Source organism: Somniosus microcephalus, chromosome 21 (genome assembly GCF_052327205.1).
Source record: "Somniosus microcephalus isolate GS21.2 chromosome 21, FLI_Smic_1.0, whole genome shotgun sequence".
NCBI classification, from domain to species: Eukaryota; Metazoa; Chordata; class Chondrichthyes; order Squaliformes; family Somniosidae; genus Somniosus; species Somniosus microcephalus.
This window is the reverse complement of record NC_141007.1, coordinates 59,358,248-59,384,232: the sequence shown is the minus strand read 5'-3', so window position 1 is coordinate 59,384,232 and position 25,985 is coordinate 59,358,248. Positions and strand designations below refer to the sequence as shown.

Below are 25,985 nucleotides of genomic sequence, written 5' to 3'. Positions count from 1 at the left end.
GAAGCCACATTATTGAACAAATTCAGCATATTAAAACAGGGTTTGTATGTTAATGCAATACATACTCAGGTATATTACTTTCACTCTATGGTACTTTTACTTTCAGTACTCAAATTTTAAACAGTGTTCTTGTATTCCCCACATGCTTCTGTTATCCTTTTCTTTTGATGTCCATAAGAATCTGTAACAACAAAATGCTTTTGTTCAGCGTTGTTCTCTAACATCTGCAAAAACACAGATGAAAAAATTTGCTTCCAGTAGGACACAGCTTTGATCTGGACGATGCCTATCTAATTTGACCATTCGCTGAAACACAATGGGATAAACCATTAAACTATCCGAAACATGAAACAAAATCATGCACACTGCATAATCTATTCACTGGCGGTTTCTGTGGGCAGTTTTTTCCCAGTAAATGTGCTCATTAATATGCTAGGCAGCCCCATGTGACAGTACTTGGCCCCATATATCCCTTTGGGTGGTCTGTTGTTATGCAAAATCTGGTGGCTCACCCTTAGACACAATTGTCTATTAAAAACAAAAAAAAAAGGCAAGACTGCGGCAAGTTTTATTTTTGAAGTTTCACACCACGTTGCTGCTTTTAAATACAAAGTTAGAATAGAAGATAGTTAAAGCAAATAATTTTGAAGATGCGTTGAGATTATTTGCATTAACCATCTCAACGGAACTAATTAATGCTGGGTTTGAAACAAAATGCTTGTGAAGTGGTGTTAACTTACAATGTGTTGTATATGGAATACTAAATATTCCTGTATTGTTCAACAAAAATATACCATGTGGCCTGTTAGTTGCATGCTAGATGCCAAGAGTTTGAATTGTGCCCCTATCTTGCATTCAAACTTAGTTTCCCTCACTTAGCGAGTTTGCCAATTCTCAGCTGGGCTGCTAGATGGAGCAAGTTGTGGGTGTTGGAGCACTCTTTCTTGATGGAGAGGAGCTTGCAGAAGGGAACTTACTGTTGGCAGAACAGAGAGTGGCACTGCCAGCAGCCATGGAGAAATGCATTACACATCCTCTCATTCTCCCAGTAATAGGAGGAGACACCGTAAGCTGAGATGGCAGTGGATAATAAAACTAAATAAAACAACACATTTTTCACATCTTTCTACATTATCACACATTTGCTTTTAATTATAGACATCACTGCTATCTACTCACCATTAGGTAATTTAATGCCGCAATTTACTCATGTTTCATCTTAGCGAATTGTGGTATTTCAACAAATTACATTTTTCGAATATAAAATGCTGAATAGCTAGCCTTCAATTTCCATTTTTCTTTTCCTCCCATTGTGCTAGTAGTATACTGGCCAATACAGTGGCATACTGGTTAATAAAGTGGTGTAGAAGCTCAGTAACTTGGCTAGCCATGCTGCTTCTCAGCACAGTACTGCACAGATGCATGCAGCAAAACAGATGCATTATATTCTGATATGCAGTATTTTGAATTAGGCAATAATTTGAATTAAGCAATGTAAATAGCACAGCAAAGTGGGAACTTGGTGCTAAAACACTAAATTATCAGATAATTTGAATTAAGCAACCTTGAATTAAGAGGAGAAACTGTACATGTGTTGGTACTGTATCTGGAGTCGGAAAGGGAGAATTTTTAGGTTGACGCGGGGATTTTAATTTACTAACAAATCTGTTCGGTTTGGTACATTTTAAGTAAAGAAAGAAGAAAGACTTGCATTTATATAGCGCCTTTCATGACCACCGGATGTCTCAAAGCGCTTTACAGCCAATTAAGTACTTTTGAAGTGGAGTCACTGTTGTAATGTGGGAAACACGGCAGCCAATTTGCGCACAGCAAGCTCCCACAAACTGCAATGTGAAAATGACCAGATAATCTGTTTTTGTTATGTTGATTGAGGGATAAATATTGGCCAGGACACCAGGGATAACTCCCCTACTCTTCTTCGAAACAGCACCACAGGATCTTTTACGTCCACCTGAGAGCAGATGAGGGCCTCGGTTTAACACCTCATCAGAAAGACAGCACCTCCGACAGTGCAGCACTCCCTCAGCACTGCACTGGAGTGGGACTTGAACCCACAATCTTCTGACTCAAAGGCAAGTGTACTACCAACTGAGCCACAGCTGACACGGTAGCACAAGTTAGGTGTGCTGTTAGTGACCAGAACTGTATCAGCTCTTCATATTATGCAGGCAGTGATGCAGTACAACTTCTCCAGCTTGGGTACATGTCAATGGAGATGGTTTAATTGTGCTAACTTGAATTCAATAATTCTTTACTTCCAATGGTGCACCAAAGTGACACAATGTTCACTGTAAAAAACACATTATGAATACTTGGTCCTTTGTGTTTTATGGATAATGTGGCCCCGAAGCTCCACAGGCTGTGATCCTAGTAGTTGTGATGGGATTGCACCCACCACCCTATTGTGCCACGTCTATCTGTAGTGGGGAGGGGTTGCCTAGACAACACCTCCCAATCCTGCTACTGTTCAGATTAGCTCGCGAGCAAGGTGGCCGAGCCAGAAATTCTTTAAATTTAAATTCTCAACAGGGGCCAGGTCTGGACCCCACCAGGGGGGGCCACATGCCCACTTGTAGGGACCAGTGTATCTCATCTCTCTCGGGGTACCAGCCGCCACTGCTACACTGAGCCAGGACCGGATGAGTCTAACATAGAAAGTCCCCACCCCGGCCCGTCACTTGCCTTGTAAGGGGTGGCTAGAAGTTCCATACCTTTCAAGTCAATACGGAAACTCTCAGAAATGGGAGATCTCCTCTGTTTCTGTGAGGGTTCCGCCAGTCTCCAGTCAGAGTTGTAGCAGGAGACCGGCAGAATTCCCGAGGAATTTCAGAGCCCGTGTGTGTAAGAGAGCAGTTGTACTGCTTAAAGCAACGTGCAGCCGGCAGACCCAACATTTATCAGGAGCTCTGCACCACACTGGGGTTAGCGACAGCAGAGAGCTATGTACGCCCACATGGACACAGATATATATGTGAAATGTCACACTCACCGGCACTGAAATACCAGTTACATTTTAATATTAGCACGAGAGCCAATGGCATTATCTCTGCAAATATTCAAATATTTAAAAATGAATTTTAAACAGTTACTATGTGGACACGTTTTATACTTTGGTTTGTATTGGTTGCAATTGCACTGCAGCCGGTGTGAACCTGAAGCAGTGACAGCTCACTTTCTTGAGGTGGTCTGCCGCTGCTTATTAAAATGTGAAGTGCTGTCCTTGTCCGTACCTGAGCCATTCTACAGATTCTGAACCGATACAAAGCCAGAATCACTTGACATCAACAAAAGCTCTGTGGTGTAACTGGGCTATAATGGTGTCCCTGACAGAGGCTGCCATCTCTCCTGGCTGCTGATGGGCCGAGCAGGTTTTGCACCCGCTCACCTGCACAGTCCTTTGCAGCCACTACTACACTGGGTCAGGGCTGGGTGTGTCTGTGGCGATGCTACACCGAGCAGAAACAAAGCAAATTACAAGACTGAAACAATCCATTATGTGCAAATTTGCTTGTTTTCCTGTTGGTCCCACAACTTAACATGCAAGGTGGGAGGAGATACCATAGAACTAGAAGCCTTTTAAAACAACTTCTTTGAGTGATATTGCAATATAAACAGGTTGTTACTTCAGCAATCAGAAAAAAATAAAAGCGCAGATGTAGATGATAGGTATTGTGCTCAAATACAGCCTTTCTGCACTTAGAGCTGAACCATTTGAGATGTTACGTTATTTACATAATACGGACAATAATTTGTTTTAAATGTCCTTCTCAACTACTTTTATATATTTTTGGTAATCTTCTATATACTATGCCATTTCTTCTTATTCCTCAAAATGTTAAATGCATAGTTTTTCCCTCAATGTTTACTGTAAAAATGACCACCAATTTTTGATCTTGGTTCTCGAGAAAACAGATGGTAGCCAAATGTGAAACACATCGAGATCCTATTTTGAAACATCATTGTTTCAGAGTGCATGCTGACATATGCACGCTGAGAATAACATAAATGTAATAGGCAGGTACAAATTAATTAATTGTAGAGCTTGTAACAAGATACATCTGATCACAAGAGAACAAATAGTTTGTAGGAGCCAAGGTTACATTGGAAGCCTGTGGCAAAATCAGCAAACGGAACAAAGAGTCAAAAAGATAGGACTGAATAAATTATGCTGAGTTATAGTGAGCTGCAGGTTTAATATTGACTGGTATTTTGTTGAAGGGAGGTTTTTTTTTGTAAGAGAATAAGTGAATAAATCTTGCAACCACCAGATCTGCACAGGAAAAACAGGAGAAGTTGGTCCAGGTTCACGTAGCCTTGACTTAGAAGCCCCAGCTCCCACACTCTTTCTCTCGGTTTTGCAATAACTTTTGACGGCACCACACCAGATTCATATCAGAATCTGCAAAGTAACAAATTGCTTAAATGGAGCCCCAAAGAAGAGTATGTCAGATAGGATTTGCCAGGGGATTTAGTCTGCAGCTGAAGCCTGTCTTGCGAATGTCATTATTTTCAAAAATGATTAACCATTTGAATACCAAAACTGTAAGTTCTTTCCATCTATTAAGACCTGCATTTCCCATTATACAACATCATGCTATTTATACAACCCCAAGGTATTTATAGAATTTTAAAAATATTACATGTAGTGAATGTTACGTCTGTCATGTCTCACTTTCTGTCACAATTCCTGGTCACAGTTCAGCACAATTGGTGTTTATATATAAACTGCTTGCAGTTGATTGGATCAAATTTCATATTCATAAAATAGTAACAAATCAGGTAAGGTCCATAGGAACCATTGCAAGGAAAATAGCTAGATAAACTTTCAATAAGGAACGACGAAGAACATATGAAACAAGAAATGAAACATAAGCATTTAGCAAAATCTTATCAATAAAAGGGATAAACTGAACCAATCAAATCATACCAAATATGTTTTAAAAATCCTTTTGCCCAATACACTCAGCATTTACTACTGAAAATGAGCTTTGCAACATAATAAAGTCATAAAAATAGAAAATTTACAAGAAAATAATTAAACTTCCTGACACCATAGGATGTTCTGTGTTTGAAAAGCCAGAATGTTTCCCATCAGAACTCTGTGTTTATGTGAGAACCCAAGCCTTGGCTTCACACAAGCCCTCAGACCCAATATTGTTAGTTGCAGAGGCTACAGCTTCCACTAAGCACCAACTATTAGAATTTTATATAATTGACAGCGAGAATCATTCCTCCCTACTCACACAGCCCAGTCCACTAGTATTCCTAGATGCCAGTGCTATGTCCCCGGTGCCAAGAACCACCACTAGAGTCCTCCCATCACCAAAATTGATCAAGAAATGTGTCAAGATAATATCATAATCCCACCAAGTGTTCCAGAACCCAGCACTCCTACACCACAAAGCCCATGATTACTCCCAGCTCCAACACCTGATTTTCCTCCTGTCACAGCCCCAGTCCCTGCTGGTTTGACCCAAACAACCTCAACTTTCCTCTCAACCACCCACGTTATATTACCTCTGCAGCAAACTCTCCTCACCCCACTTCCAACACAATATGTGTTACCTCATACTCTGTGTACTCTAGGCCTTGAAAAAAGGTAAGAGGTGTTGGCAGGGGCCAAAGGGTAAATACCCTGCGCCAGAATGGCGAGGTCCAAGGCTCCTGAGGTGTTGGGTTCCGGGCCTTATTGTCATGGTGCAACAGCCCACCGATAAGTTCAAAGAATAATCGGGCCGTTATTACTGTGGCAGCATCCGTCAGGCAACCGGGCTGGGTCGGGGTAGAGGATGAGGCCGAGGCCAAGGCAACCAGTCGAGGGGCCTGGAGTTCACAAACTCCTGCTCCTCCCGTCTCCATATTCAGGTAAATTACTTACAACAACAACAACAACTAGTATTTATATAGCGCCTTTAACGTAGTAAAATGTCCCAAGGTGCTTCACAAGAGCGTTATCAAACAAAATTGACTCCGAGCCACATAAGGAGGTATTAGGGCAGATGGTCAAAGAGGTAGGTTTTAAGGGACGTCTTAAAGGAGGAAAGAGAGGTAGAAACATAGAAACATAGAAGATAGGAGCAGGAGTAGGCCATTCAGCCCTTCGAGCCTGCTCCGCCATTCAACGAGATCATGGCTGATCATCCAAACCCTAGCACCCGGTCCCTACACCGACAGCCATCCCACCCAAGCCCTATCCCCGTAACCCCACATATTTAATCCCCCCTAACACTAAGGGCCAATTTTTATCATGGCCAATCAACCTAACCTGCACATCTTTGGACTGTGGGAGGAAACCGGAGCACCCGGAGGAAACCCACGCAAACACGGGGAGAATGTGCAAACTCCACACAGACAGTCACCCGAGGCTGGATTTGAACCCGGGTCCCTGGCGCTGTGAGGCAACAATGCTAACCACTATGCCACCGTGCCAAGGTGGAGAAGTTTAGGGAGGGAATTCCAGAGCTTACCTTCTTGGTTGGCAGACATTCAAGGCAAGCCAATGTTGGGGTGGGGACCTCATGCAGGCATTAGGCAAGTGCAAATAAAGGGCTTAACGCCTGCTGCAGGTGTGGGTAAAGACTAGACAACCAGGCAGTTAACCAAAACTGGCCTGCCTTTATTTAATGTGTGTTAAGATAGACAGCCATTGTGCACGTCCACTTTCTATTGTGGCACGAGCTAACAACGGGCTCAACCACCATTTCCGAAAGGGAAAGGCCAAGCTGAAGTCTGTGGTGATCTGAATTAGAAATACTCTAGCTGTTCGCAAGTTAACCCTTGCTCCAATTTGTGTCACTTCAGGTTCAGCTCACACCCAGGGCATTAAGTTATGACTCCTCAATTCACAGAGGAAAAAATAAACTTGCTGTTTCTTGGAAAGTCAAATTACTAGTTAAAAAGGAAGACTTGCATTCATATAGAACTGTATCATGGCCCTGAAAATTCACAGGGGTTCTGCTGTTCATAACTGGGATTTTTCAATATGCCTTGTAAGGGATGGAACCTCCATTTGCCCAGTTCAAGGAAAATGTCACTGGGGTTGGAGGGAGGTGAACAGAGCCAGAGGCAGTGACTCCCGATGGGAGATCCCACTAGGCTGGCTCATTCAGGATCCGGCATAGTATGGGAGGTTGGTACACCTTCAAATGGGCAGAAATGGACCCCACCTGCGGGCAGGTCAGGCAAGCACCCTGGACCTTTGGGAAAAAAAGGTAAGATCTTTTTCTGAAATCTCAATCGGTCGACTTACACAGGGGGCTGGACAGGACACAATTGGGGTCTGGGAGACCTGGGCAACCCTTCAGGTGTTCCGCTATGTGGGACAGGTGGGCAGTGCAGATGTGCCCACAGTGGCACTTGTGCCTCCACTCCCCATGCAAATCAGATGCCATCCCAACTAACCCTGCAAACTCCCAGGGCCTATCAGGCCTCAAATGTCTCAGAAACATTCCAAAGCACTTCATATGCAATGAATAACTTTAAAGTGCCGTTACCCTTGTTTTGTGGACATTGGTAGTAGTCATGTTACTCATGACGAGCTCCCACAAGCAGCGATGAAATGAAATGAATATTCAGTTAATTTGCTTTTGGTGGCATTGTTTTTGTGGGAAAAATTTTGGCCCAGTCACTGGAATAACTCCCTTTGAAATAGTGGAATATGTAAAGCCCGTGTGAAAAGGCAGACTTTACCTTGGTTTAGCATTTCATTTGAAGAATGGCACCTCCAACAATGGAGTACTCACTCGGTACTGCACTGGAGTTCACAAAGAGTTAAATAACAGGTAATAAAGTGTTAACAGCACGACCTATAAATCTCTATTACAAAGAAATATTGTCCCATAAAAAGGAATTCACTTTTAAATGCACCTTATCTACAATGTGAAACAGAGGCACTAAAAGGATTCTGAAGGTTAACTAGACAGAAGGTATTAACTCCTTAATCACTAGTGTAGTATCTACACACCACAACAAAAGTATTAGCAAGATTAAATATTTGCAGCACGTTAATGAAAAGAATAAACTCCACCTCTTTAGTTTTGCCCTATAATGCTTTGCATTAAAATGTGTAGAGTATAAATCGGTCAATGTTAAGTCATGGAGAATTTGTTAATTGAAAGTCAAGGAGGAAGATAAATATGCTAAGGGTTAGTTGGATGCAGTCCAAAAAATGTTAAGGTAAGATAAATGGCAAGTAACCCATATTAAACAACTTCTTTTCATCTTAAAAAGGATTTCTAATTTCCATTGCTTAATGCCCACAGCCACTATGAGGTCTGGAATTACCCTGTGCTGTAAAACTTAGATAACTAGAGACTCCTTTCCCAGATTCTAATCTCACTTCGTAAATGTGTATGCATTAATAATATGTGGTGTATAGGAAAGTGCAGCATTTCAGCCTCAAGGCACCTATTAAAAAGAGACTTCAGATCATATTCTTAAGATTTTTATCTAAAGTAAAATGATGAAAAGGGGGAAATCAACATTATTACGTTATTTGTCTGAGTAATCAGGGCTAGGGCCTTGCTTTGCATATTGATTGCAGTTTGTGGGAATGCTGACCGATAGGGGAATTACCATGGTAACACACCCACAGGCCGACAATCACAACACCACAGTTGTGGTCCTGTAATTAACTGCAGCACCCCTGAATCATACAGCATAGAAAACAAAGAAAGAATTTATTGGATGATAAAAGATCATGCTGGAAGTCATTCTGTCATTCTACCTGTCTTTCATTACCATTAGGTAATTATATTACTATAATTCAGGCTTCATTTTCTAAAAAAAATCACATTCAAAGAACCAATCATTACTGTCTGCCAGGCACTGTTCTTGCAGGCCTGCCAGTAAATGGTTTACTAAAATAAAAATAATAGAAATAAAATATTGTCTGCCAAATAACAGAGCAGCACATTAGCAATGGATCATTGAATGCACTCCAGGAAAAAGGTTTTGTTCAGATGCTGCATTAAGCAGACCACAGAAAGTGGTCTGGGTCAAGTTCTGTGGTAATGCTGACTTGTTAAATACTCTTAACAAATTAAATCCTGAAATATTGGCATATGCAATACATAAATAGTTAAACCTTTCCCTCATCGAATAAATAAGCTTTTAGTAAAGTGATTGAAGTTTTGGTGAAAATTCCCAAGTGAGGGTATTGGTGAAGTTAAAGAACAGCACTGGAGTGACACAATTCTGCAAGTCAGTCCTCAAATATACCATGGCACAAATTGGTACAACATGGGTTTCAGTAGGGCAAGTTTCTGCTATTTGGGATTGGCATCAAAAGAGGTACCCATCTGAGGCTAGGTGCTAAAGAAAGCTCTTGAGTACTTTATTATAAGAAATATATTAGGACTACCAATGACAGAAACATCAGAGCAGGGCATCTGTCCATTTTCTTGGTGCAGCAATGGTGGCGCACACTATGGGGGAGCCTATAAAGGAGAAGCCTTTCTTTAAAAATAGCGTTACAACTAATGCAAAAGCAACATCGTCCCCTTTTTGGTGAATTCCCAACAATGGTCTGACCAGCCTGCGGGCATCCTGATGATGCCTGTCTGACTTGCCCCACTGAATCTCCTTCCTGAGTTGGCTAACCACAGAATGGCACTGAGGCTGATAGAATAGAATTGTTACAGCACAGAAGGAGGCCGTTTGGTCCGTCGAGCCTGTGCCGGCTCTCTACAAGAGCACTTCAGTTAGCCCCACTCCCCCGCCCTTTCCCCACAGCCCTGCAATTTTTTTTCCTAAAGGTACTTATCCAACTCCCTTTTGAAAGCCATGATTGAGTCTGCCTCCACTACCCTTTCAGGCAGTGCATTCCAGATCCTAACCACTCGCTGCATAAAAATGTTTTTCCTCTTGTCGCCTTTGGTTCTTCTGCGTCCTCTGGTTCTTGACTCTCCCGCCAATGGGAACAGTTTCTCTCTATCTACACTGCCTAGACCCCTCATGGTTTTGAACACTTCTATCAAATCTCCTCTCAACCTTCTCTGCTCTAAGGAGAACAACCCTAGCTTCTCCAGTTTATCCATGTAACTGAAGTCCCTCATCCCTGGAATCGTTCTTGTAAATATTTTCTGCACCCTCTTTAAGGCATTCACATCCTTCCTAAAGTGTGGTGCCCAGAATTGGACACAATACTCCAATTGAGGCCGAACCAGTGTTTTATACAGGTTCCTCATAACATCCTTGCTTTTGTACTCTATGCCTCTATTTATGAAGCCCAGGATCCCGTATGCTTTTTTAACCGCTTTCTCAACCTGCCCAGCCAGATTCAACGATTTGTGCACATGTACCACCAAGTCTCTATGCTCCTGTACCCCCTTTAGAATTGTACCCTTTAGTTTATATTGCCTCTCCTCGTTCTTCCTACCAAAATGTATCACTTTGCACTTTTCTGCGTTAAATGCAAGTCTGTGGCTCAGACCACAGTGCCCTGATAGTTAGAAATGAGCAGTCTACAAGAAGAGAGGAATGGAGGAAAAGGGGTGAAAATTGGCAGTTTTTAAAAAAAGTGATCTGGCTGTTAATTACATTAATGAAAGTCAGACCTTTTTAACGTGTTTAATTTCTGCAGTAAGTCACCTAAAACTGCACAGTGAATTACAAACAAATCACTCAGACCATATGTCAGGATGGGGTATTGTACAATTGCTTCTAATTATGGTTGAGTGTGTAATCTAGGTAAAATATATAGATGAACCAGGAACATTCAATTAAAAAGTAAAATGCAGTGATTAGAAGTCATGCACGACATGTAGACAGGCAATGATTGCGGGTACATCCATTTCATAAACATGGTTAAATTACACTAATCAGGTACACATTGGTGAAATGTATTCTGCTTTTATTCTAATGATTGTGTTTAGTCATTTTAAAACAAAATCAAGGCTCACAGTATCTGGTGGTGACCTAGCAATTATTGATAATGCTTTTAAAATGCGACAGCTATGTAAACCAAGTACAGCACAGGGGAGTGATGCAAAGACAGTGGGTAATGGCAAGATCCTGCACCAGAACAAATATGTTAAATACATGTTTTGTACAATGTGTCAGTTCTAATTGGCCTTGTTATGTGGCATCTTCAGATGGTGGTGGCCTTTGCTGCTCTCACTGTTATTATGGAAGGAAAACATTGGCTGAAGGAATACTACGGGTAAATGTGCTCCACTTTTCATATGGGAATTCACCTGAGACAGAGGGAGAATCTGAAGCAATGGGTGGATTTTTAAAAGTTATTTATTGTCAGAGAGATGCCCAAAGCTTGGAAGTTCCTTTGCAGGGTAAGTTTCTCCTTTGTACCTTAACATCTTGATTCTGTAAAACCTTAATAGGTTTTAGCCCAGGGATATGTAACTGAGGCATTCTCCATGACATTATCTCTAAGTCAATACCTATTAAGTATACTGTCCACTCCTACTTAATGAACTTTTTATGTATAGGTAAATAGGGAATAACTATTCCCACTGGTCAGTGAGTAAGTAACTAGAGGGCATAAATTGAAGACCAACACCAAAAGAATGAAGAGAGAGGCCAGGAGAATGTTTTTTTTGGGAGAGCATTGTTAGGACATGGAATGTCCCACCAGAAACAGAAATTGAAGCAAAATCTATTACAGCTTTTAAAAGGGAAGTGAATAAATGTTTGAAAAAAAGAAGAATTTTAAAAGATAAAGGAATCGGGCAAGGAAATGGGATTAAGTGGTTAGCTTATTCAGAAAGCCGGTACAGATGCAATGGGCCGAATAGCCTCCTTCTGTGCTGTAGGATGCTATCATTCTATTTGGAAGTGTCTTTTACACTCCATCTCATCAGTAAGGCTTTTGGTGTTAAATTTATTCTCAGAGGAGCATCGCCAGAGTGGATCTGCAAAAGTAATCAGTTAACTAGTCTTCCAATGCGAGCTTCATAAGCATTATAGGATCATTTTCAGAGAAATGTTACAGAGTGATGGTTCTCCTGTTGAAGTATATGCTGCAGTGTTGGTTAGACTATGTTGAAGATCATCAATATTTAAGCATTCTGTGGCATAAACTTAATAATGCACTGATACTTCGACAACATTTCAATAAATTCTGCAAATGCTTCAGTATAGACTTTAACCTAAAGTGAAATGCTGGTTGTGTTTGTCTGATGTCAACTATTCCTGGAGTATCCTAAAGGAGACACTGTGTTAGTTTTAGCAATGTCAGTAGGCAATTCTTCTACACACTTGGACAGGCCTCACCAGTGCCATAGCAAGGATTTTACCAGCAACATATTTTATATCAGGCAAATGCCTTATTTAGAAGAATTTGTGGAGAATCCAGGGAAATTAGTCTGTAAACCTATGTCAATAAAAATATCAACACGATTGAAAAAGAGTGAAAAGGCCAATACCCTGAGGCATTTAATTTTCAAGTACATGTGGTTATATCAACATCTGGTGGTGATGTCATGTAAATAGTTCAATATTAGTAAGTGTTATTGGATTTCATTTAGAGAACAATGAAAACCATACACCTTACAAACACAGCAGACTGAAATAAATAAATAAAATAAAAGCAAACCATAATTAGTAATGTCACTGATATGTGTAACATGTGCAGATGCCGGTGAGAAATGTTGTTGCCAAACTTAGCGGCTAAATGCACCATCTCATGAAGTGCTGTCACATAGATTAGGAAAATTGCAGATTTGATCCTTGGTCTGTGTTGAATTAATTGGTCCCAGCTAGGATGGTAAAGGTGCTTCTGCTGCCCCTGTTCTAAGAAGAGTACAAGTGGCTAGATCACCATACACTCGTTCATGCCGCAAAATGCATGCGTATGAATGTTGAGTTGGCTGCAATGTAAACCATTGTCACATTGTTTACTGATTGGCCACTTGGGCGAGGTACTTGGAGGGCTGCTAGCATCCTGGAACCAAAACCTGACACGTGTCACTGCATTTCAATAAAAGTGGAAGAAAATTGGCAAAGCAGAAAAGAAAGTCATTGCTTAATGGGTTTTGGCTGCTAATTTCACTGCCAACACATCACAAATGTGAAAGTCACAAATCGAAAATGGTAGTTAATACATTCATTATTGTTAACTGAGGTTTAAGATTGTCTTGGGAGGCATGCACAGATCAAAAGAAATATCCCACCTTTGATTGTGTTTAAGACATTCTCTCATTCGCAGGAACGTGTCAATACACAAGTGCTAGTCTGAAAATGTCACATCATCATTAAAACCCTTCCCCTGTGACACATATCTACCCCTGATTGAACGGACGCACTGGGTGACTACTCCCAGGGCTCTGACAAAGCTGCTAGGGTGTGTGTGGGACTGGCATGCGTTGACTTATCATTGGATTTGCTCTCTCTTTCTCCCTGTGGAGAAGTATCTTCCCCTCTGCTTAACACCTTCTATTTGACTGTTTGGAAAGCAATGGAAAATAAAACCGTATCACCGCTGGCACAGCGTAGTTCAATGGTATTTAACCTGTGTAAAAGATCAGTATAGCTCATCCACGCTGTCCTTTGCTCATTAGTAGGCAGTGATAAGTACTGAACTGCTGCAGTATCAGTTTAAGAGTTATTACATTCCTGAGAGCATAAAACTTGGACATTAAGGATATGCTCAAGTCTTGAAATATAAACTTTGATGGTTCAATTCCAGACCATACCAGATATGAATTTTTCTGAGGTAAGTTTGCTTTTTCATTTTATTTTTTTATTGTAAAGGGGGAAATGGAGCTCAGCCAGGTTTTTGCCATGGAGTTGTCAGGGAGAAACACTGTAACAATGTAAATTTGGGGCAGAATTGGGTGTTCTGTTCGCTCATTCAAATTTAGCTTGTTTGGAGTAGAATTATATGATTCTGTAGAACTGAGGCAGGAGAAACTTCAAAGCAATATTCTTCTTCAATAGAAATTGGTGTTGGTCCCTTCGTAAGAATAAAAAGATACTGGTACAACAATAGACTGGTCAAACATCAGATTAGTCAATTAAATAAGTCTTTTATACTTGAGAATGAACTCTCCCATAATGCAATGTTGTTTCAATTATACCCAATTTATGCCTTTTCTTACAGAGAATTCTCTTTTTTCTTTATTATTAAATGATTTACAAGGTTTCACTATTGAAAAGGTTTGCCAAGATTAGGAAATTAAAGTTTCCAGTTTTCTTCCCATCGGTTTATTCAGTTCAGAATTTTTGGACTGGTTGAGAAAACTTGCTACAAGTCTGGATGAGGTGGCATTTTGTGAGCGCTCTGATTAAACATTAACCCTGGTTTCGATCTTGCCTCACTGGCCTTCTCTCCTCCTGTGTTTTGAACAGTGACCAGCCTCAAATGCAAACTCCCAATCTGCTTGCACACAGGAAATATTAATCAACACTGCCTTCGGAGACTGGATTAGGTCACTTCATGTTCCTGATTGGGTTTTTACGTGTTTGCATTGCATGGTTCAGGGACTAACTGATGAGACAAGAGGGCATGGCAACAACGCTAGCGCTGCCCTCTGCAATGACCTGAATCCATGCCATCAGGGCTCTTGATTGCAACCTTCTGTGGGTTAGGACAGCCTGTTAACTCTTTACACTCTTCTGTTCAGACAGCTGCATGACATTTTATAGTTCTATCCCCACCCCCCAATGACATATGAGTTCATCAATGTATATTGATCAAAATAGAAACTGCTGTAATCACAAATAGAACACATTTAGGGTTAGGTACAACACAGAACTGTTAATATTGCGAGAATGTAATACGATAGCAATAGCTTGCCTGGGCACTGGATAATCCAAAGAGAACTTTTTTTTTTTAATCTCTTTTTCTCCCCTCTTCCCCTGACTCATACTGGGTCCACAGGTGCCAGCAGCCCTCTGGTGTCTCCCCCAATTGGCCATATTTCATGTGTGACCCAAGACAGTGAATGCAGTCTGAGTGGCTTCATCCCAAGTAATGAGCGAGAGTGGCATTACTGGGTGTGATAGAGGTGGGACGCACGTCTCCCTATTGGCTGCAGGATCTGTGTTGATCAATGGCCAAGGGAAGAAAAAAAAATGGGAGAACAGTTTCCAAACTAAAACTGAAGTGCTGGCTCTGCACTCCATCATAATGAATGGAAGATAGCCCGTATAAACGCCAATATGCAGGTATGAAAACAATTAGCAGCATGATTTAGCTCTATGTGCTTATTTTATTGCAGGGAGTGGGAAGCACTGCCATTATTAGCCAGGCAGACTCACGTTCTGTGGCGATGTTTGGGTTACACTCGGGGAGCCCCTAATTTTTAAAGACAGACGATAAGACAACTGTTTCCATTTTTACCTACAGTCATTTCCAAACTAAAATTATGCTGTATCTTGGAGAAATGTTCTTAAGTTGGAAATAGTAAAATGTGCAATCATATTTAGTTCTCATTGTGGGGTCTGCCAAAATCACTGGATAAGACCAGATGGTGTGGTTATTTTGAAAATGGATCCACATTTGGAACTAGAAACTGAACCACAATTTCTCTTCAAAGAAAAAAATGGATCATTTTAGTTTGAAAAGAACTATAGATCCACAGTAAACTGTTGTGGGGTGTTGCAGCTTCGAGCAATGGCACTGGGGCTAAAAACTCAGACTGTGTGGAATGTCTGATAATAATTTAAGAGGCAAAGTTTAATATCGGTGCATGTACAGTGATTTTCAGTAAATGGATAGGGCTTATGATGCAATCTGTGGAACTTTTTTTGATTACTTCCTGATCTACTTGCACAGTGAATCAGCATCGGAAATGTCAGGCCACAAGAGTATAATTCTGGATGTTTGTTATAGCAATTGAATACTTGACAAGTTTAAAATATTACCAAGATAGACCAGTAAAATGGGATAACACTTTTTTTTTTAAAGGGTGATGTGGGTGGGGAATATTGAAGGAAAAATTATTCACTTCAACTTTATTATATAGCAGTAACTAATTAACAGGCTCCAGAGTTTCAAGGCTTTGGCCATGAATCCACACTTATTTTCCAGATTGAACACTTCCCTTCCAATATTCATATTGCTGTCTCTGCCAATCCCATGTTTTTTTTTGAATAAGCCTTCTTCTTTTTAAGGCATTTCTTCTTCTTCCTTGGAGCTCTGACTGCCATGGAGCAGAGGATAGAAAGGTGACCCGCTCCCAGGGCTCCGCCAATGCTGCCTGGACACAGTCCAGAAAAGTACAGGGGGTGGCTCCCAGATGATCTCTTCCGCTCGTTTCACTCTCCCCTGTGTGGAAACACCCGGACTCCACACCTTGCCTCACTACACCAGCACAGTTAAGACTGGGAACTCCGTGTGTGCAGGAATGTGGGAGTGAACCCACAGCCTTACATTCTGTGGCACAGCATGTCAGTGCTCCAATCCACTCAGCGCTAATTTGTTCTTTCAACTAACATTGATGTTCCACCTGCTACTGTCAATATTAAGTGGTCTAAATTCAATAGCCCCCGAAAACACCAACCTCGTGCTCCCTGCTCATTATAATGATTTCTGCATGCAGCCTATGCTAATCGCACTATTCATTGGCTGCGCACATCAGCAGCAGGCCCAAAATCGATACTTGCTAGCACTACTTAAAGCTAGTCTGCACTGCTTAAAGCTAGCCTGCAGCTCTTAAAGGGGAGGTGCTCTGTGGCTGCAGCAGGTGTCAGCAGTCATGCAAGAAGTGAAGCTGACCTGGAAAACAGTGAAGAATGGCACAACATGGGAGAGAGCAGACTCCAACATTTTCGAATGCTGCACTGGAGGCCTTGGTGGAGGAGGTGGAAAGTAGGAGAGATGTCCTGTATCCACAGGGGGACAGGAGGGCCAGGTGACACACGCTCAAAAGGCAGTGGGAGTAGATAGCTGTGGAGGTCAATGCCAGGAGTCTAGTCCGAAGGACCTGGATGCAGTGCCGCAAGAAGTATAATGACCTCACATGAGTGGTCAAGGTCAATTAATGCATCTTCAAATGCCATATCCTACCAACTGCACCACTAGCCTCAGACACTCCTCAATTCACCACACCCCCATCACTCACCAACAAACAATCCGTATCAATCAGGACTCACACCTAACATTCATATGCTCCACCGCGCCCACACACACTTAGCATTGCTGCAAGCCTCACACCCACATCACACAGCTTGCACACACTGCCAACTATTCAACCATGATGGCCACATCACCCAAACAGATTGCACGACACTCACTGACACACTTCCTTCTCTCTTGCAGGACATGGTGGTGCACACCGGAGGCAGCAGGGACTACCCAGAAGGGGACAGGTGCGTCTGCATGTCCTAATCCCCACAGAGGAGACGGTGCTGGCTATTATGGGAATGGCCATTGCTGAGGCCGTGGCCTGTGGTGGGGCTGAAACCATCAAAGGTGACGGTATCCTTATACTTAATCCTCCTTCTCACATCCCACTTTCCTCCCATCCCACAATCTCCTCTGATTTACAAGCTGCAGATGGTGTAAGCACGCATCTCTTCCCCCCCTCCCCTCACCACAACCTTACCCTTGTGCCTTTTTCCTTTCAGGTACCCAAGAGGTGCAATGTGGCCAGGCAGTGGAGGAACAGGAAGAAGAGAGTGATGATGAAGACACAGCACCGTTCCTTGATCTCACACTCGCAGCCACCAGCTCAGATACTGACACTGCCCGTATCTTAGAGGATAGATTAGAGGCGGGATCTACACGTGGTGAGACACGGAAGGCGAGATCGCACACGGCTTCCGCTACAGAGGACTCAGATGAGGACTTTGATGGGGCAGCCTACAGAAGAAGGCTGATGGGTATACACAATGAAATGCTTGGTGCATTGGGAAGCCTGCCAGAAAGCATGGAGCATGGAGGAGTCCGGCACCAACTTGGCACAGGGCTTTGTGCAGAGCTTGGAGCCCATCCTTTCCAGCATGGAAGTGGTGGCCAACTCCTTTCACACATTTGTGGACCCAACCATGATGCAGCGTCTGATGGCCGATGTCACAACTTCCATTGCAGCAGAAGCAGCAGCCACCCAATGTCTGAGTGCTGCAGTGGAAGCTCAGATGGCTGTCGTGCAAGCTTAGACTGCTGCCATCATGGCTGTGGATTACAGTGTTCAAAGGGCCTTGCAGGGTGTCACAGCAGTCCAGCAATCTGTCCTTCAACACATTAGTAGGATTGCTGAGGCACCGCCCTGGGGGAGTGGCAGTGGCTCCATGGAGCAAGAACCTGCTGTCCTCTCTCAGGATTCGTGCTTCCACCCCTGCCACTCCGCCAGTGCCCTTGCTGTTGCCTGTCAGCGAGCCAGCCCAGACTGCTGCCACCCATGCCGAGATAGTGCACTCTGCAGCCAGGTCTTCTAGGCCCAGAGATGCTCGAGGTCATCGCTCGAGGTCATCCTCCAAGGCCATTTGCGGTCTCCTCCACTAAAAGTCAGCGACCTTCCACCAGCTCCCTGAACACCCTGGGTGAATAAGCCCTTCTGATAAAAGCCATTCTCCCTCTCCTCTTCCTCCCTCTTCTAGCAACTTGTCCTGCTCTGCATGGCCTCTGCTCATTCTCCCAGTCATGCTCGATTCCAAGGGAATTGCCTACTAGTGCACCCATGTCTGGCAGCAACTGGTTTGTGCAGAAGCTTTGAAATCAGGAAAAAGTCCTTTGGCACTTGCCACATCACTCCCTGTAGACTTTTGCAACTTGTAAAAACTATGGAAAGCACCAAACATTTGTAGAATCATACCAGCAGCCAGAAGAAATCAACCAGCAACTAACCTGTAAGTAGTTGATGATCCCTTTAAATAGTGCTGGTAGGGAATCCTTCCTGCTGCTTAATGCGTGTTCAGCCATACAAGGTTAAGAGAGGGCGTCGGTTGGAGCTTTGAGATCCAAAATGGCAGCGCTGGTGTCACACTGATTGACGTCATAATCTGCCTGCTCTGCATACTTCCAGCAGACATTATCTGCGCACACTAACACCTTAACTAATATGGTGTCCAGCGCAAATCATGGCAGAAGTGTTCGCACATTGAACGCCATTTTGTTCCCCAAAATGGCACCCATAGCATCCAAACAACAGGCGCTACCGATCCCAATTTCGCACCCCTGGACTCCACACCTTGCCTCACTACACCTGCACAGTTAAGACTGGGAACTCCGTGTGTGCAGGAATGCGGAAGAGAACCCACAGCCTTACATTCTGTGGCACGGCATGTCAGTGCTCCAATCCACTCAGCACTATTTCACTTTTGCAAATAACATTGATGTTCTGCCTGCTATTATCAATATTAACTCTTTTGCAAAGTACAATATTAATTTCTCCCACCAATTGCAGTTTTGGGATGACTCCAAAATGATCTCACTGATCACAATGTTGATTCGTTCACTGATTGTCATCATCTATTTCCCCATCAGAGATGATTTTACTTCCCTTCACGTAGAAACGATGATGAAGGTTTGAAGTTTCTGCTTTAGAAACACCTAGGCCATGCCAGTGTGATAGTGCAGCACATGGACGGTACAATGTGGCTCACTCCTGCGATTTCCCCACACTGTGGGAAGATTTCCTCTGATTTCAAATTGTAGCAAAATTGTAAATGTATGTTAAAAGAGCATATTTATAACCTTGCTAAAATAGCAATCAGGAGAAATCGTCCTCCACTACGGATGCCTGATTGCAGCTGCACCAGTGGAGGGAGGGGAAAGCACCTCCTATACAGGGAAAATGAGTATGTGAGTGAATCCTCCTGGAATATGTGCCTAACCTCTTACCCATGGATTGGTGTATATCCTAGGTTATAACAAATAGAGGGGGAGGAAAATATTAAGAAATGGAACAAGTTAAAAAATAGCATTAATACTTCAAACCCTCAACAGAAGATTCAGCAACTGCCTTCATACAGCTCTCACACGGACCTAACATACTTGGTAAAGATCAGCCATGGCTCAGTTGGCAGCACTCCCACTTCTCAGTCAGTAGGTTGTGGGTTCAAGTCCCACTCCAGAGATTTGCACGTAATAAATCTCGGCTGACACTCCAGTGCAGCGCTGAGGGAGTGCTGCACTGTCGGAGGTGCCGTCTTTCAGATGAGATGTCAAATCGAGGCCCCATCTGCTCTCTCAGGTGGACGTAAGAGATCCCATGGCACTATTTCGAAGAAGAGTAGGGAAGTTCTCCCTGGTGTCCTGGCCAATATTTATCCCTCAGCCAACATAACAAAAACAGATTATCTGGTCATTATCACATTGCTGTTTGTAGGAGCTTGTTGTGTGCAGATTGGCTGCCGCATTTCCTACATTTAAAAGTACTTCATTGGCTGTAAAGCGCTTTGGGACATTCTGAGGTTGTGAAAGGCGCTATAGAAATGCAAGTCTTTCTTTCTTTCGCATAGAGACCTTGTACAGTGCTAGTATAGATTCAGTGTAGATGTTGTATAACCCACATAGATACCAAGTATAACTCTTGCATGGTTCTACTACAACCACTATACTAGCACAGAATTTATTATAGGCGGAGCGTATTATTTCTGCATCTCATTTCTTCTGTTTTGTCTGTAATCGCTATATCATGTAATGTTGTACCATACATTTCTTATTCAATGAGCATGATTTGCAAATGTAGGCAATTAATTGACATGAAGAGCTGACGTTATTAAGTCTATAGATAGAATGTTGCTGTGTGTAGAGATGTGAATGGAATATAGAACAGACCAATGTAAATTAGTTCATCTTAACTAGATTCTAAAGAAGATAAGTTTTAGTTAGGAATAACTCTTTTTTCTAATATGTTTAGTGTTAGCCTCTGATGTCAGTGCGTTGCCAGAACTTCCAAAGTAAATGATGACAGCTTACAGCTAAGTAAGTACTGGAAACAAACACAGAGACCCTGAAATTACACTGTGGAATACTAGTGGGCAAATGCATAACACATGTACATAAAACTCCTCTCTCCCCAGTTTTAGGAAGGTATTAATCCATTTACTTTAAATGTGTTAACATGGTCGCTAAAATAGTGGAGCGAGGAATTTCAACATCTGCTAATATCCCATGGTGTAATATCAGGGCCACAGTATCATAAATATGGCACAAGAGTAAAAAGTGACACATTTTATTGTCTATTTTTTATCCTTCTGATTTTCTCCCATCCTCTCCTTCAGGCACTGACTCGTGCAGAGGTACAGTTCCAGAGGCACCAGGTGTCCTCGGGTACCTCAATCAAGTGTCCATTCTTCATGTGTGAGCCTAAACAATGCCAACAAGCTATTCGACTGCAGGGCACATGACAGCCAAGATTAACCCTGTCCTAGTTTCACACACACACACACACACACACACACACACACACACACACACACACACATTTTACAGCAGGAGTCACTGGATGGGAATCAGGAATGGGAAACTGTGCTCGTTTTTCCCTTCCTTAGCTAAAGACCACTTGTCCCACTCCTAACAGCCTTGACTGGGATAAGTTAACTCAGCACAGACTAGGGATCAAGTCATGCGACCTTCTTGGGCTGTATGGTTCAGTTCCACACTGGGAAGTGCATTTACCAACCAAGGCAGTGAGGCAGCTTTATCACCTGACTTTATCTGTAATTGGGCACATGTGATAGAGATGGATTTGAAGCTGCCTGTGTAATGTTAAAACAAAATTATGGTCTAATTTATGAAATAAACATTTTTAAACTGGAGTATTTTGAAGTTTACAGCAAATAGACAATAAATAAACATATGTGTCAATTTAAAAAAAAATTCTTTACTGGGACGTGGGCGTCGCTGGCAAGGCCGGCATTTATTGCCCATCCCTAATTGTCCTTGAGAAGGTGGTGGTGAGCTGCCTTCTTGAACCGCTGTAGTCCGTGTGGTGAAGGTACTCTCACAGTGCTGTTAGGGACGGAGTTCCAGGATTTTGACCTAGCGACGATGAAGGATCGGCGATATATTTCCAAGTCAGGATGGTGTGTGACTTGGAGGGGAACTTGGAGGTGGTGGTGTTCCCATGCGCCTGCTGCCCTTGTCCTTCTAGGTGGAAGAGGTCGCGGGTTTGGGAGGTGCTGCCAAAGAAGCCTTGGCGAGTTGCTGCAGTACATCTTGTAGATGGTACACACTGCAGCCACGGTACGCCGCTGGTGGAGGGAGTGAATGTTTAAGGTGGTTGCGGGGGTGCCAATCAAGCAGACTGCTTTGTCCTGGATGGTGTCAAGCTTCTTGAGTGTTATTGGAGCTGCACTCATCCAGGCAAGTGGAGAGTGTTCCATCAAACTCCTGACTTGTGCCTTGTAGATGGTGGAAAGGCTTTGGGGAGTGAGACACTTGCTGCAGAATACCCAGCCTCTGACCTGCTCTTGTAGCCACAGTATTTATGTGGCTAGTCCAGTTAATTTTCTGGTCAATGGTGACCCCCAGGATATTGATGGTGGGGGATTTGGTGTTGGTAATGCCATTGAATGTCAAGGGGCGGTGGTTAGACTCTCGCTTGTTGGAGATAGTCATTGCCTGGCATTTGTGTGGCGCGAATGTTACTTGCCACTTACCAGCCCAAGCCTGAATGTCATCCAGGTCTTGCTGCATTCGTGCATGGACTGCTTCATTATCTGAGGAGTGCGAATGGAACTGAACACTGTGCAGTCGTCAGCGAACATCCCCACTTCTGACCTTATGATGGAGGGAAGGTCATTGATGAAGCAGCTGAAGATGGTTGGGCCTAGGATGCTGCCCTGAGGAACTCCTGCAGCGATGTCCTGGGGCTGAGATTATTGACCTCCAACAACTGCAACCATCTTCCTTTGTGCTGAGTATGAATTATCAGAATATAAACAACTAAAGATACCGTTCAATTGTTACTTGCAAACGGAAAATGTTTTAAACAAATTACACAAATCATGTTAGATGTTATACAATCTATTTATGATAATTCAGTCAATTTTAGCTCTAAACAATTTGAATTATCCAGGAACTTGAATTATGTAACATAAATAACAAAGGAAAGGAAGAATTTAGTGCTAAAAGTGAATTCTCAGATCACCAAATTGAGCATCTTTGAACTAAAAGGAGAAAAAAACCTTAAATTTTTATCGCCTCTTTCATGACCTCAGGATGTCCCAAAGCGCTTCACAGTCAATGAATGTCACTGTTGTAATGTAGAAAACACCGCTGCCAATTTGTGCACAGCAAAATCCTACTAACAGCAATGAGATAAATGACAAGATAATCTGTTTTTTGTGGCGCTGGTTGAGGAATAAATGTTGGCCAGGACAGCAGGAGAAGTCCCCTGTTCCTCTTCAAATAGGACCACCGGAATTTTTACATCCACCTCAGCAGGCAGACAGGACCTCGATTTAACATCTCATCTGAAAGCTGGCACCTCGGATAGAGCAGCACTCCATAATTTCTGCACTGAAGCGTCAGTCTAGATTACGTGCTCAAGTCAGTGGGGCTTGAACCTTCTACCCTCTGACTCAGAGACCAGAGTGCTACCAATGAACCAAGGTTGACAAGTGCTGGTGTCTGGGAGCATGCAATGGAATTGTGGTTGGGACACTTGAGGGCAGTCTGGCATGCGCTCAGGGCTCACAAGTGGGCAAGCGGCCTGAAAAGCACTCTGGGAGATCTTTGCAAACTGGCTTGCCCTGATTCAAAGTCATCTAAGTCATTCTCAACCAGTATATGTGTAGATTATTTCCTGATAACATGCACTTATGCAATACTAGATGGGATTTTGTTTAAGGTCTGAAAGGCATACATGAGAATTTTATTATCTTGGAATTTGCCCCTTAAAAAGGCCAAAATATTCAAAGAAAAAAGATCTGGAGATAGTTTAGGGAATGAGAACAGTGACATCAGTGGATTTTAGGACTCTAAGTCATGAAGAGAGACTCGGAACTAAATTTGTTTTCACTGAAAGAGCTGTGCTGAGGTGTAATGAGTCTTCAAAGTGACAAGGGCCATGGAGTAGGTAGATGTAAGCATATTATTTAATTTAGACTGTAATCACAGAACTGAGGACACAATGTACAAAATTAACAAGCCTACAGCTAGACAAGAAATTGGACTAATCTTTCCTCTATATATGGGTGAATACAGACTTTCATCAAAAGCAGTGAACGTTATGACTAATAATTCATTTCAGAAAAGAGCTGGATAAATACCTGTTTGAAACTGGAATAAAGGTTACGATGATAAAGCTAGACCTAGATTTTCAAATATTACACAGAACATGATCGTTCCTATATGGTTGGAACCAGAGATGCATCTTCTGTTGAATGCAGCTGGGTCAAACTTGAATTGTGTGGATTGTAAGGTTGGATAAATATGCTGATCACCTGCAGGGCATGGAGAGTAATTTCACACAGCTTTATCTGACTGGAGGTTTTCCCTTTGGTTGACTGTGTCAGAAGGTTGAGTGAGTAGAGTCTCTGATAGCACAAATTTAGACCTTGATCATTTTGGTTTAATAGTATAACCTACAGAATTGATCCTCTAAACTTTGGTAAAAATGCTGAAATGCCAAGTTAATAAATAGAATTTGACTTTTTCAGTCATTGTAAACAAATGGCCCTTAGTTTAATCTATTTTGATGCATTTCATCTCACACTGAATAATAAGTACAGCTCCATATATTGTCTCACACTATTTAATCATAAATCACACTCCTAGTATTTCCCTAATATTAGGAATTCTGATCTGTCAAGTGTAAGTGTCTGATAGGCACGTCGGTTAAATTGCATGAGGAAATCTTAGACGACACTTTAAACTTGGAGGCAACATCCTGCAGTAGAATTCTAAATGTAAATTCAATTACTGTGGAAAACAGATCAGCTGGCATTCAGATTAAATTTGATGAGTATCCTGTGTTCAGAGTCTCACTTGACATTGTAGTTGACATCCATGACTCAGGCTCCAAGCACTGGAAAATTGAGCCCATCTCAGGATATCAGATCATACATGCCAATGCCGTCACACACTGAAATCTGACTTGAAGACCACCTGCCCACAGATGACCAACATTACCCAAGAAATGAAGTGGTAATTCAAGCAGTAGATCACCTTGGAGTCAGCCCTAAATCTGAGGATAATGAGCAATTTCCCCAAACAACACTCATTTGATGTAAACAGCTTTATAAAAGTTGAAAACATTTACTTACATCATAACTTGTCCTGTGTGAGTTGAAAATATATAAAACGTTGGTCTTCCCCTGCTAATCAAAGAAATGAATAATGAATTTCTGCACAGGACTGTGGTGATATTGCATTAATCCTTGGGGAATATAGTTGTGGTTCTGCACCAATAATGTAAACATTTCCTTGTGTATTCAACAACTACTATCATGGAGGTTTCCGAAAATATGAATGTTAATGTCACATGTAATTTCTCAGTCTATGGCAGTCTGTTTGTAACAATGTAAAGGGCCTGGGGGGTTCTCATGTTACACCCACATTGAAAATTCTCTGCAGCTTTCTAAATATGAGCATATTTTCCATTACATAACTTGCAAAAATGTCTTTCCATAATTTTTTTTACAGCTGAATATTCTAACGTATCTTTGGGGAAATGTGCAGAAACAGTGTGGGTAATTTTAAACCCCAAAAACGGGTGGGTTTGATTCAGGTGGGAGGTTAAAAAAAAAATCTGAAACAGGCACCCAACTCGCCTTGAACTCACCCACTTCTGGAGGTGGGACAAGGGGCGGGCGGGCGACCAATCCACTCACAGGAGGCGTATCGGATGTTGTAACCTCTTAAGGAGGCTGTGTGCCTCCATTTTAACAGTGTTGCTATTTTTAACCAGTCAGCTGGGTTTCCCAGGCCTCGGAAAACCCGGCAGGTAAATGGAGGCGAGAAGGGCTGGATCCACATAAGGTAGGTGCCTTTACAGCACTGCTTGTGGGCCAGGAGGAGCAGGCGTGTTCACTCCAGGCCCAACAAGCTTACCTGTAAAACCTCCCCTGCAGGACATTTGTGAAATCTGTATTTCCAAGTTTCCGGTTCA

The 25,985-nt window shown here is 42.5% G+C and overlaps 1 long non-coding RNA gene across 1 annotated transcript; it reads right to left on the bottom strand.

The window, feature by feature from the left end:
• Positions 1–57: 57 nt before the first annotated feature.
• Positions 58–25,985, bottom strand: LOC147102860 (uncharacterized). Its single transcript, XR_015073141.1, has 3 exons — positions 25,141–25,985; positions 22,531–22,787; positions 58–181 (listed from the first exon to the last, which is right to left on the bottom strand). It is a non-coding gene; the product is annotated as an uncharacterized LOC147102860 (long non-coding RNA).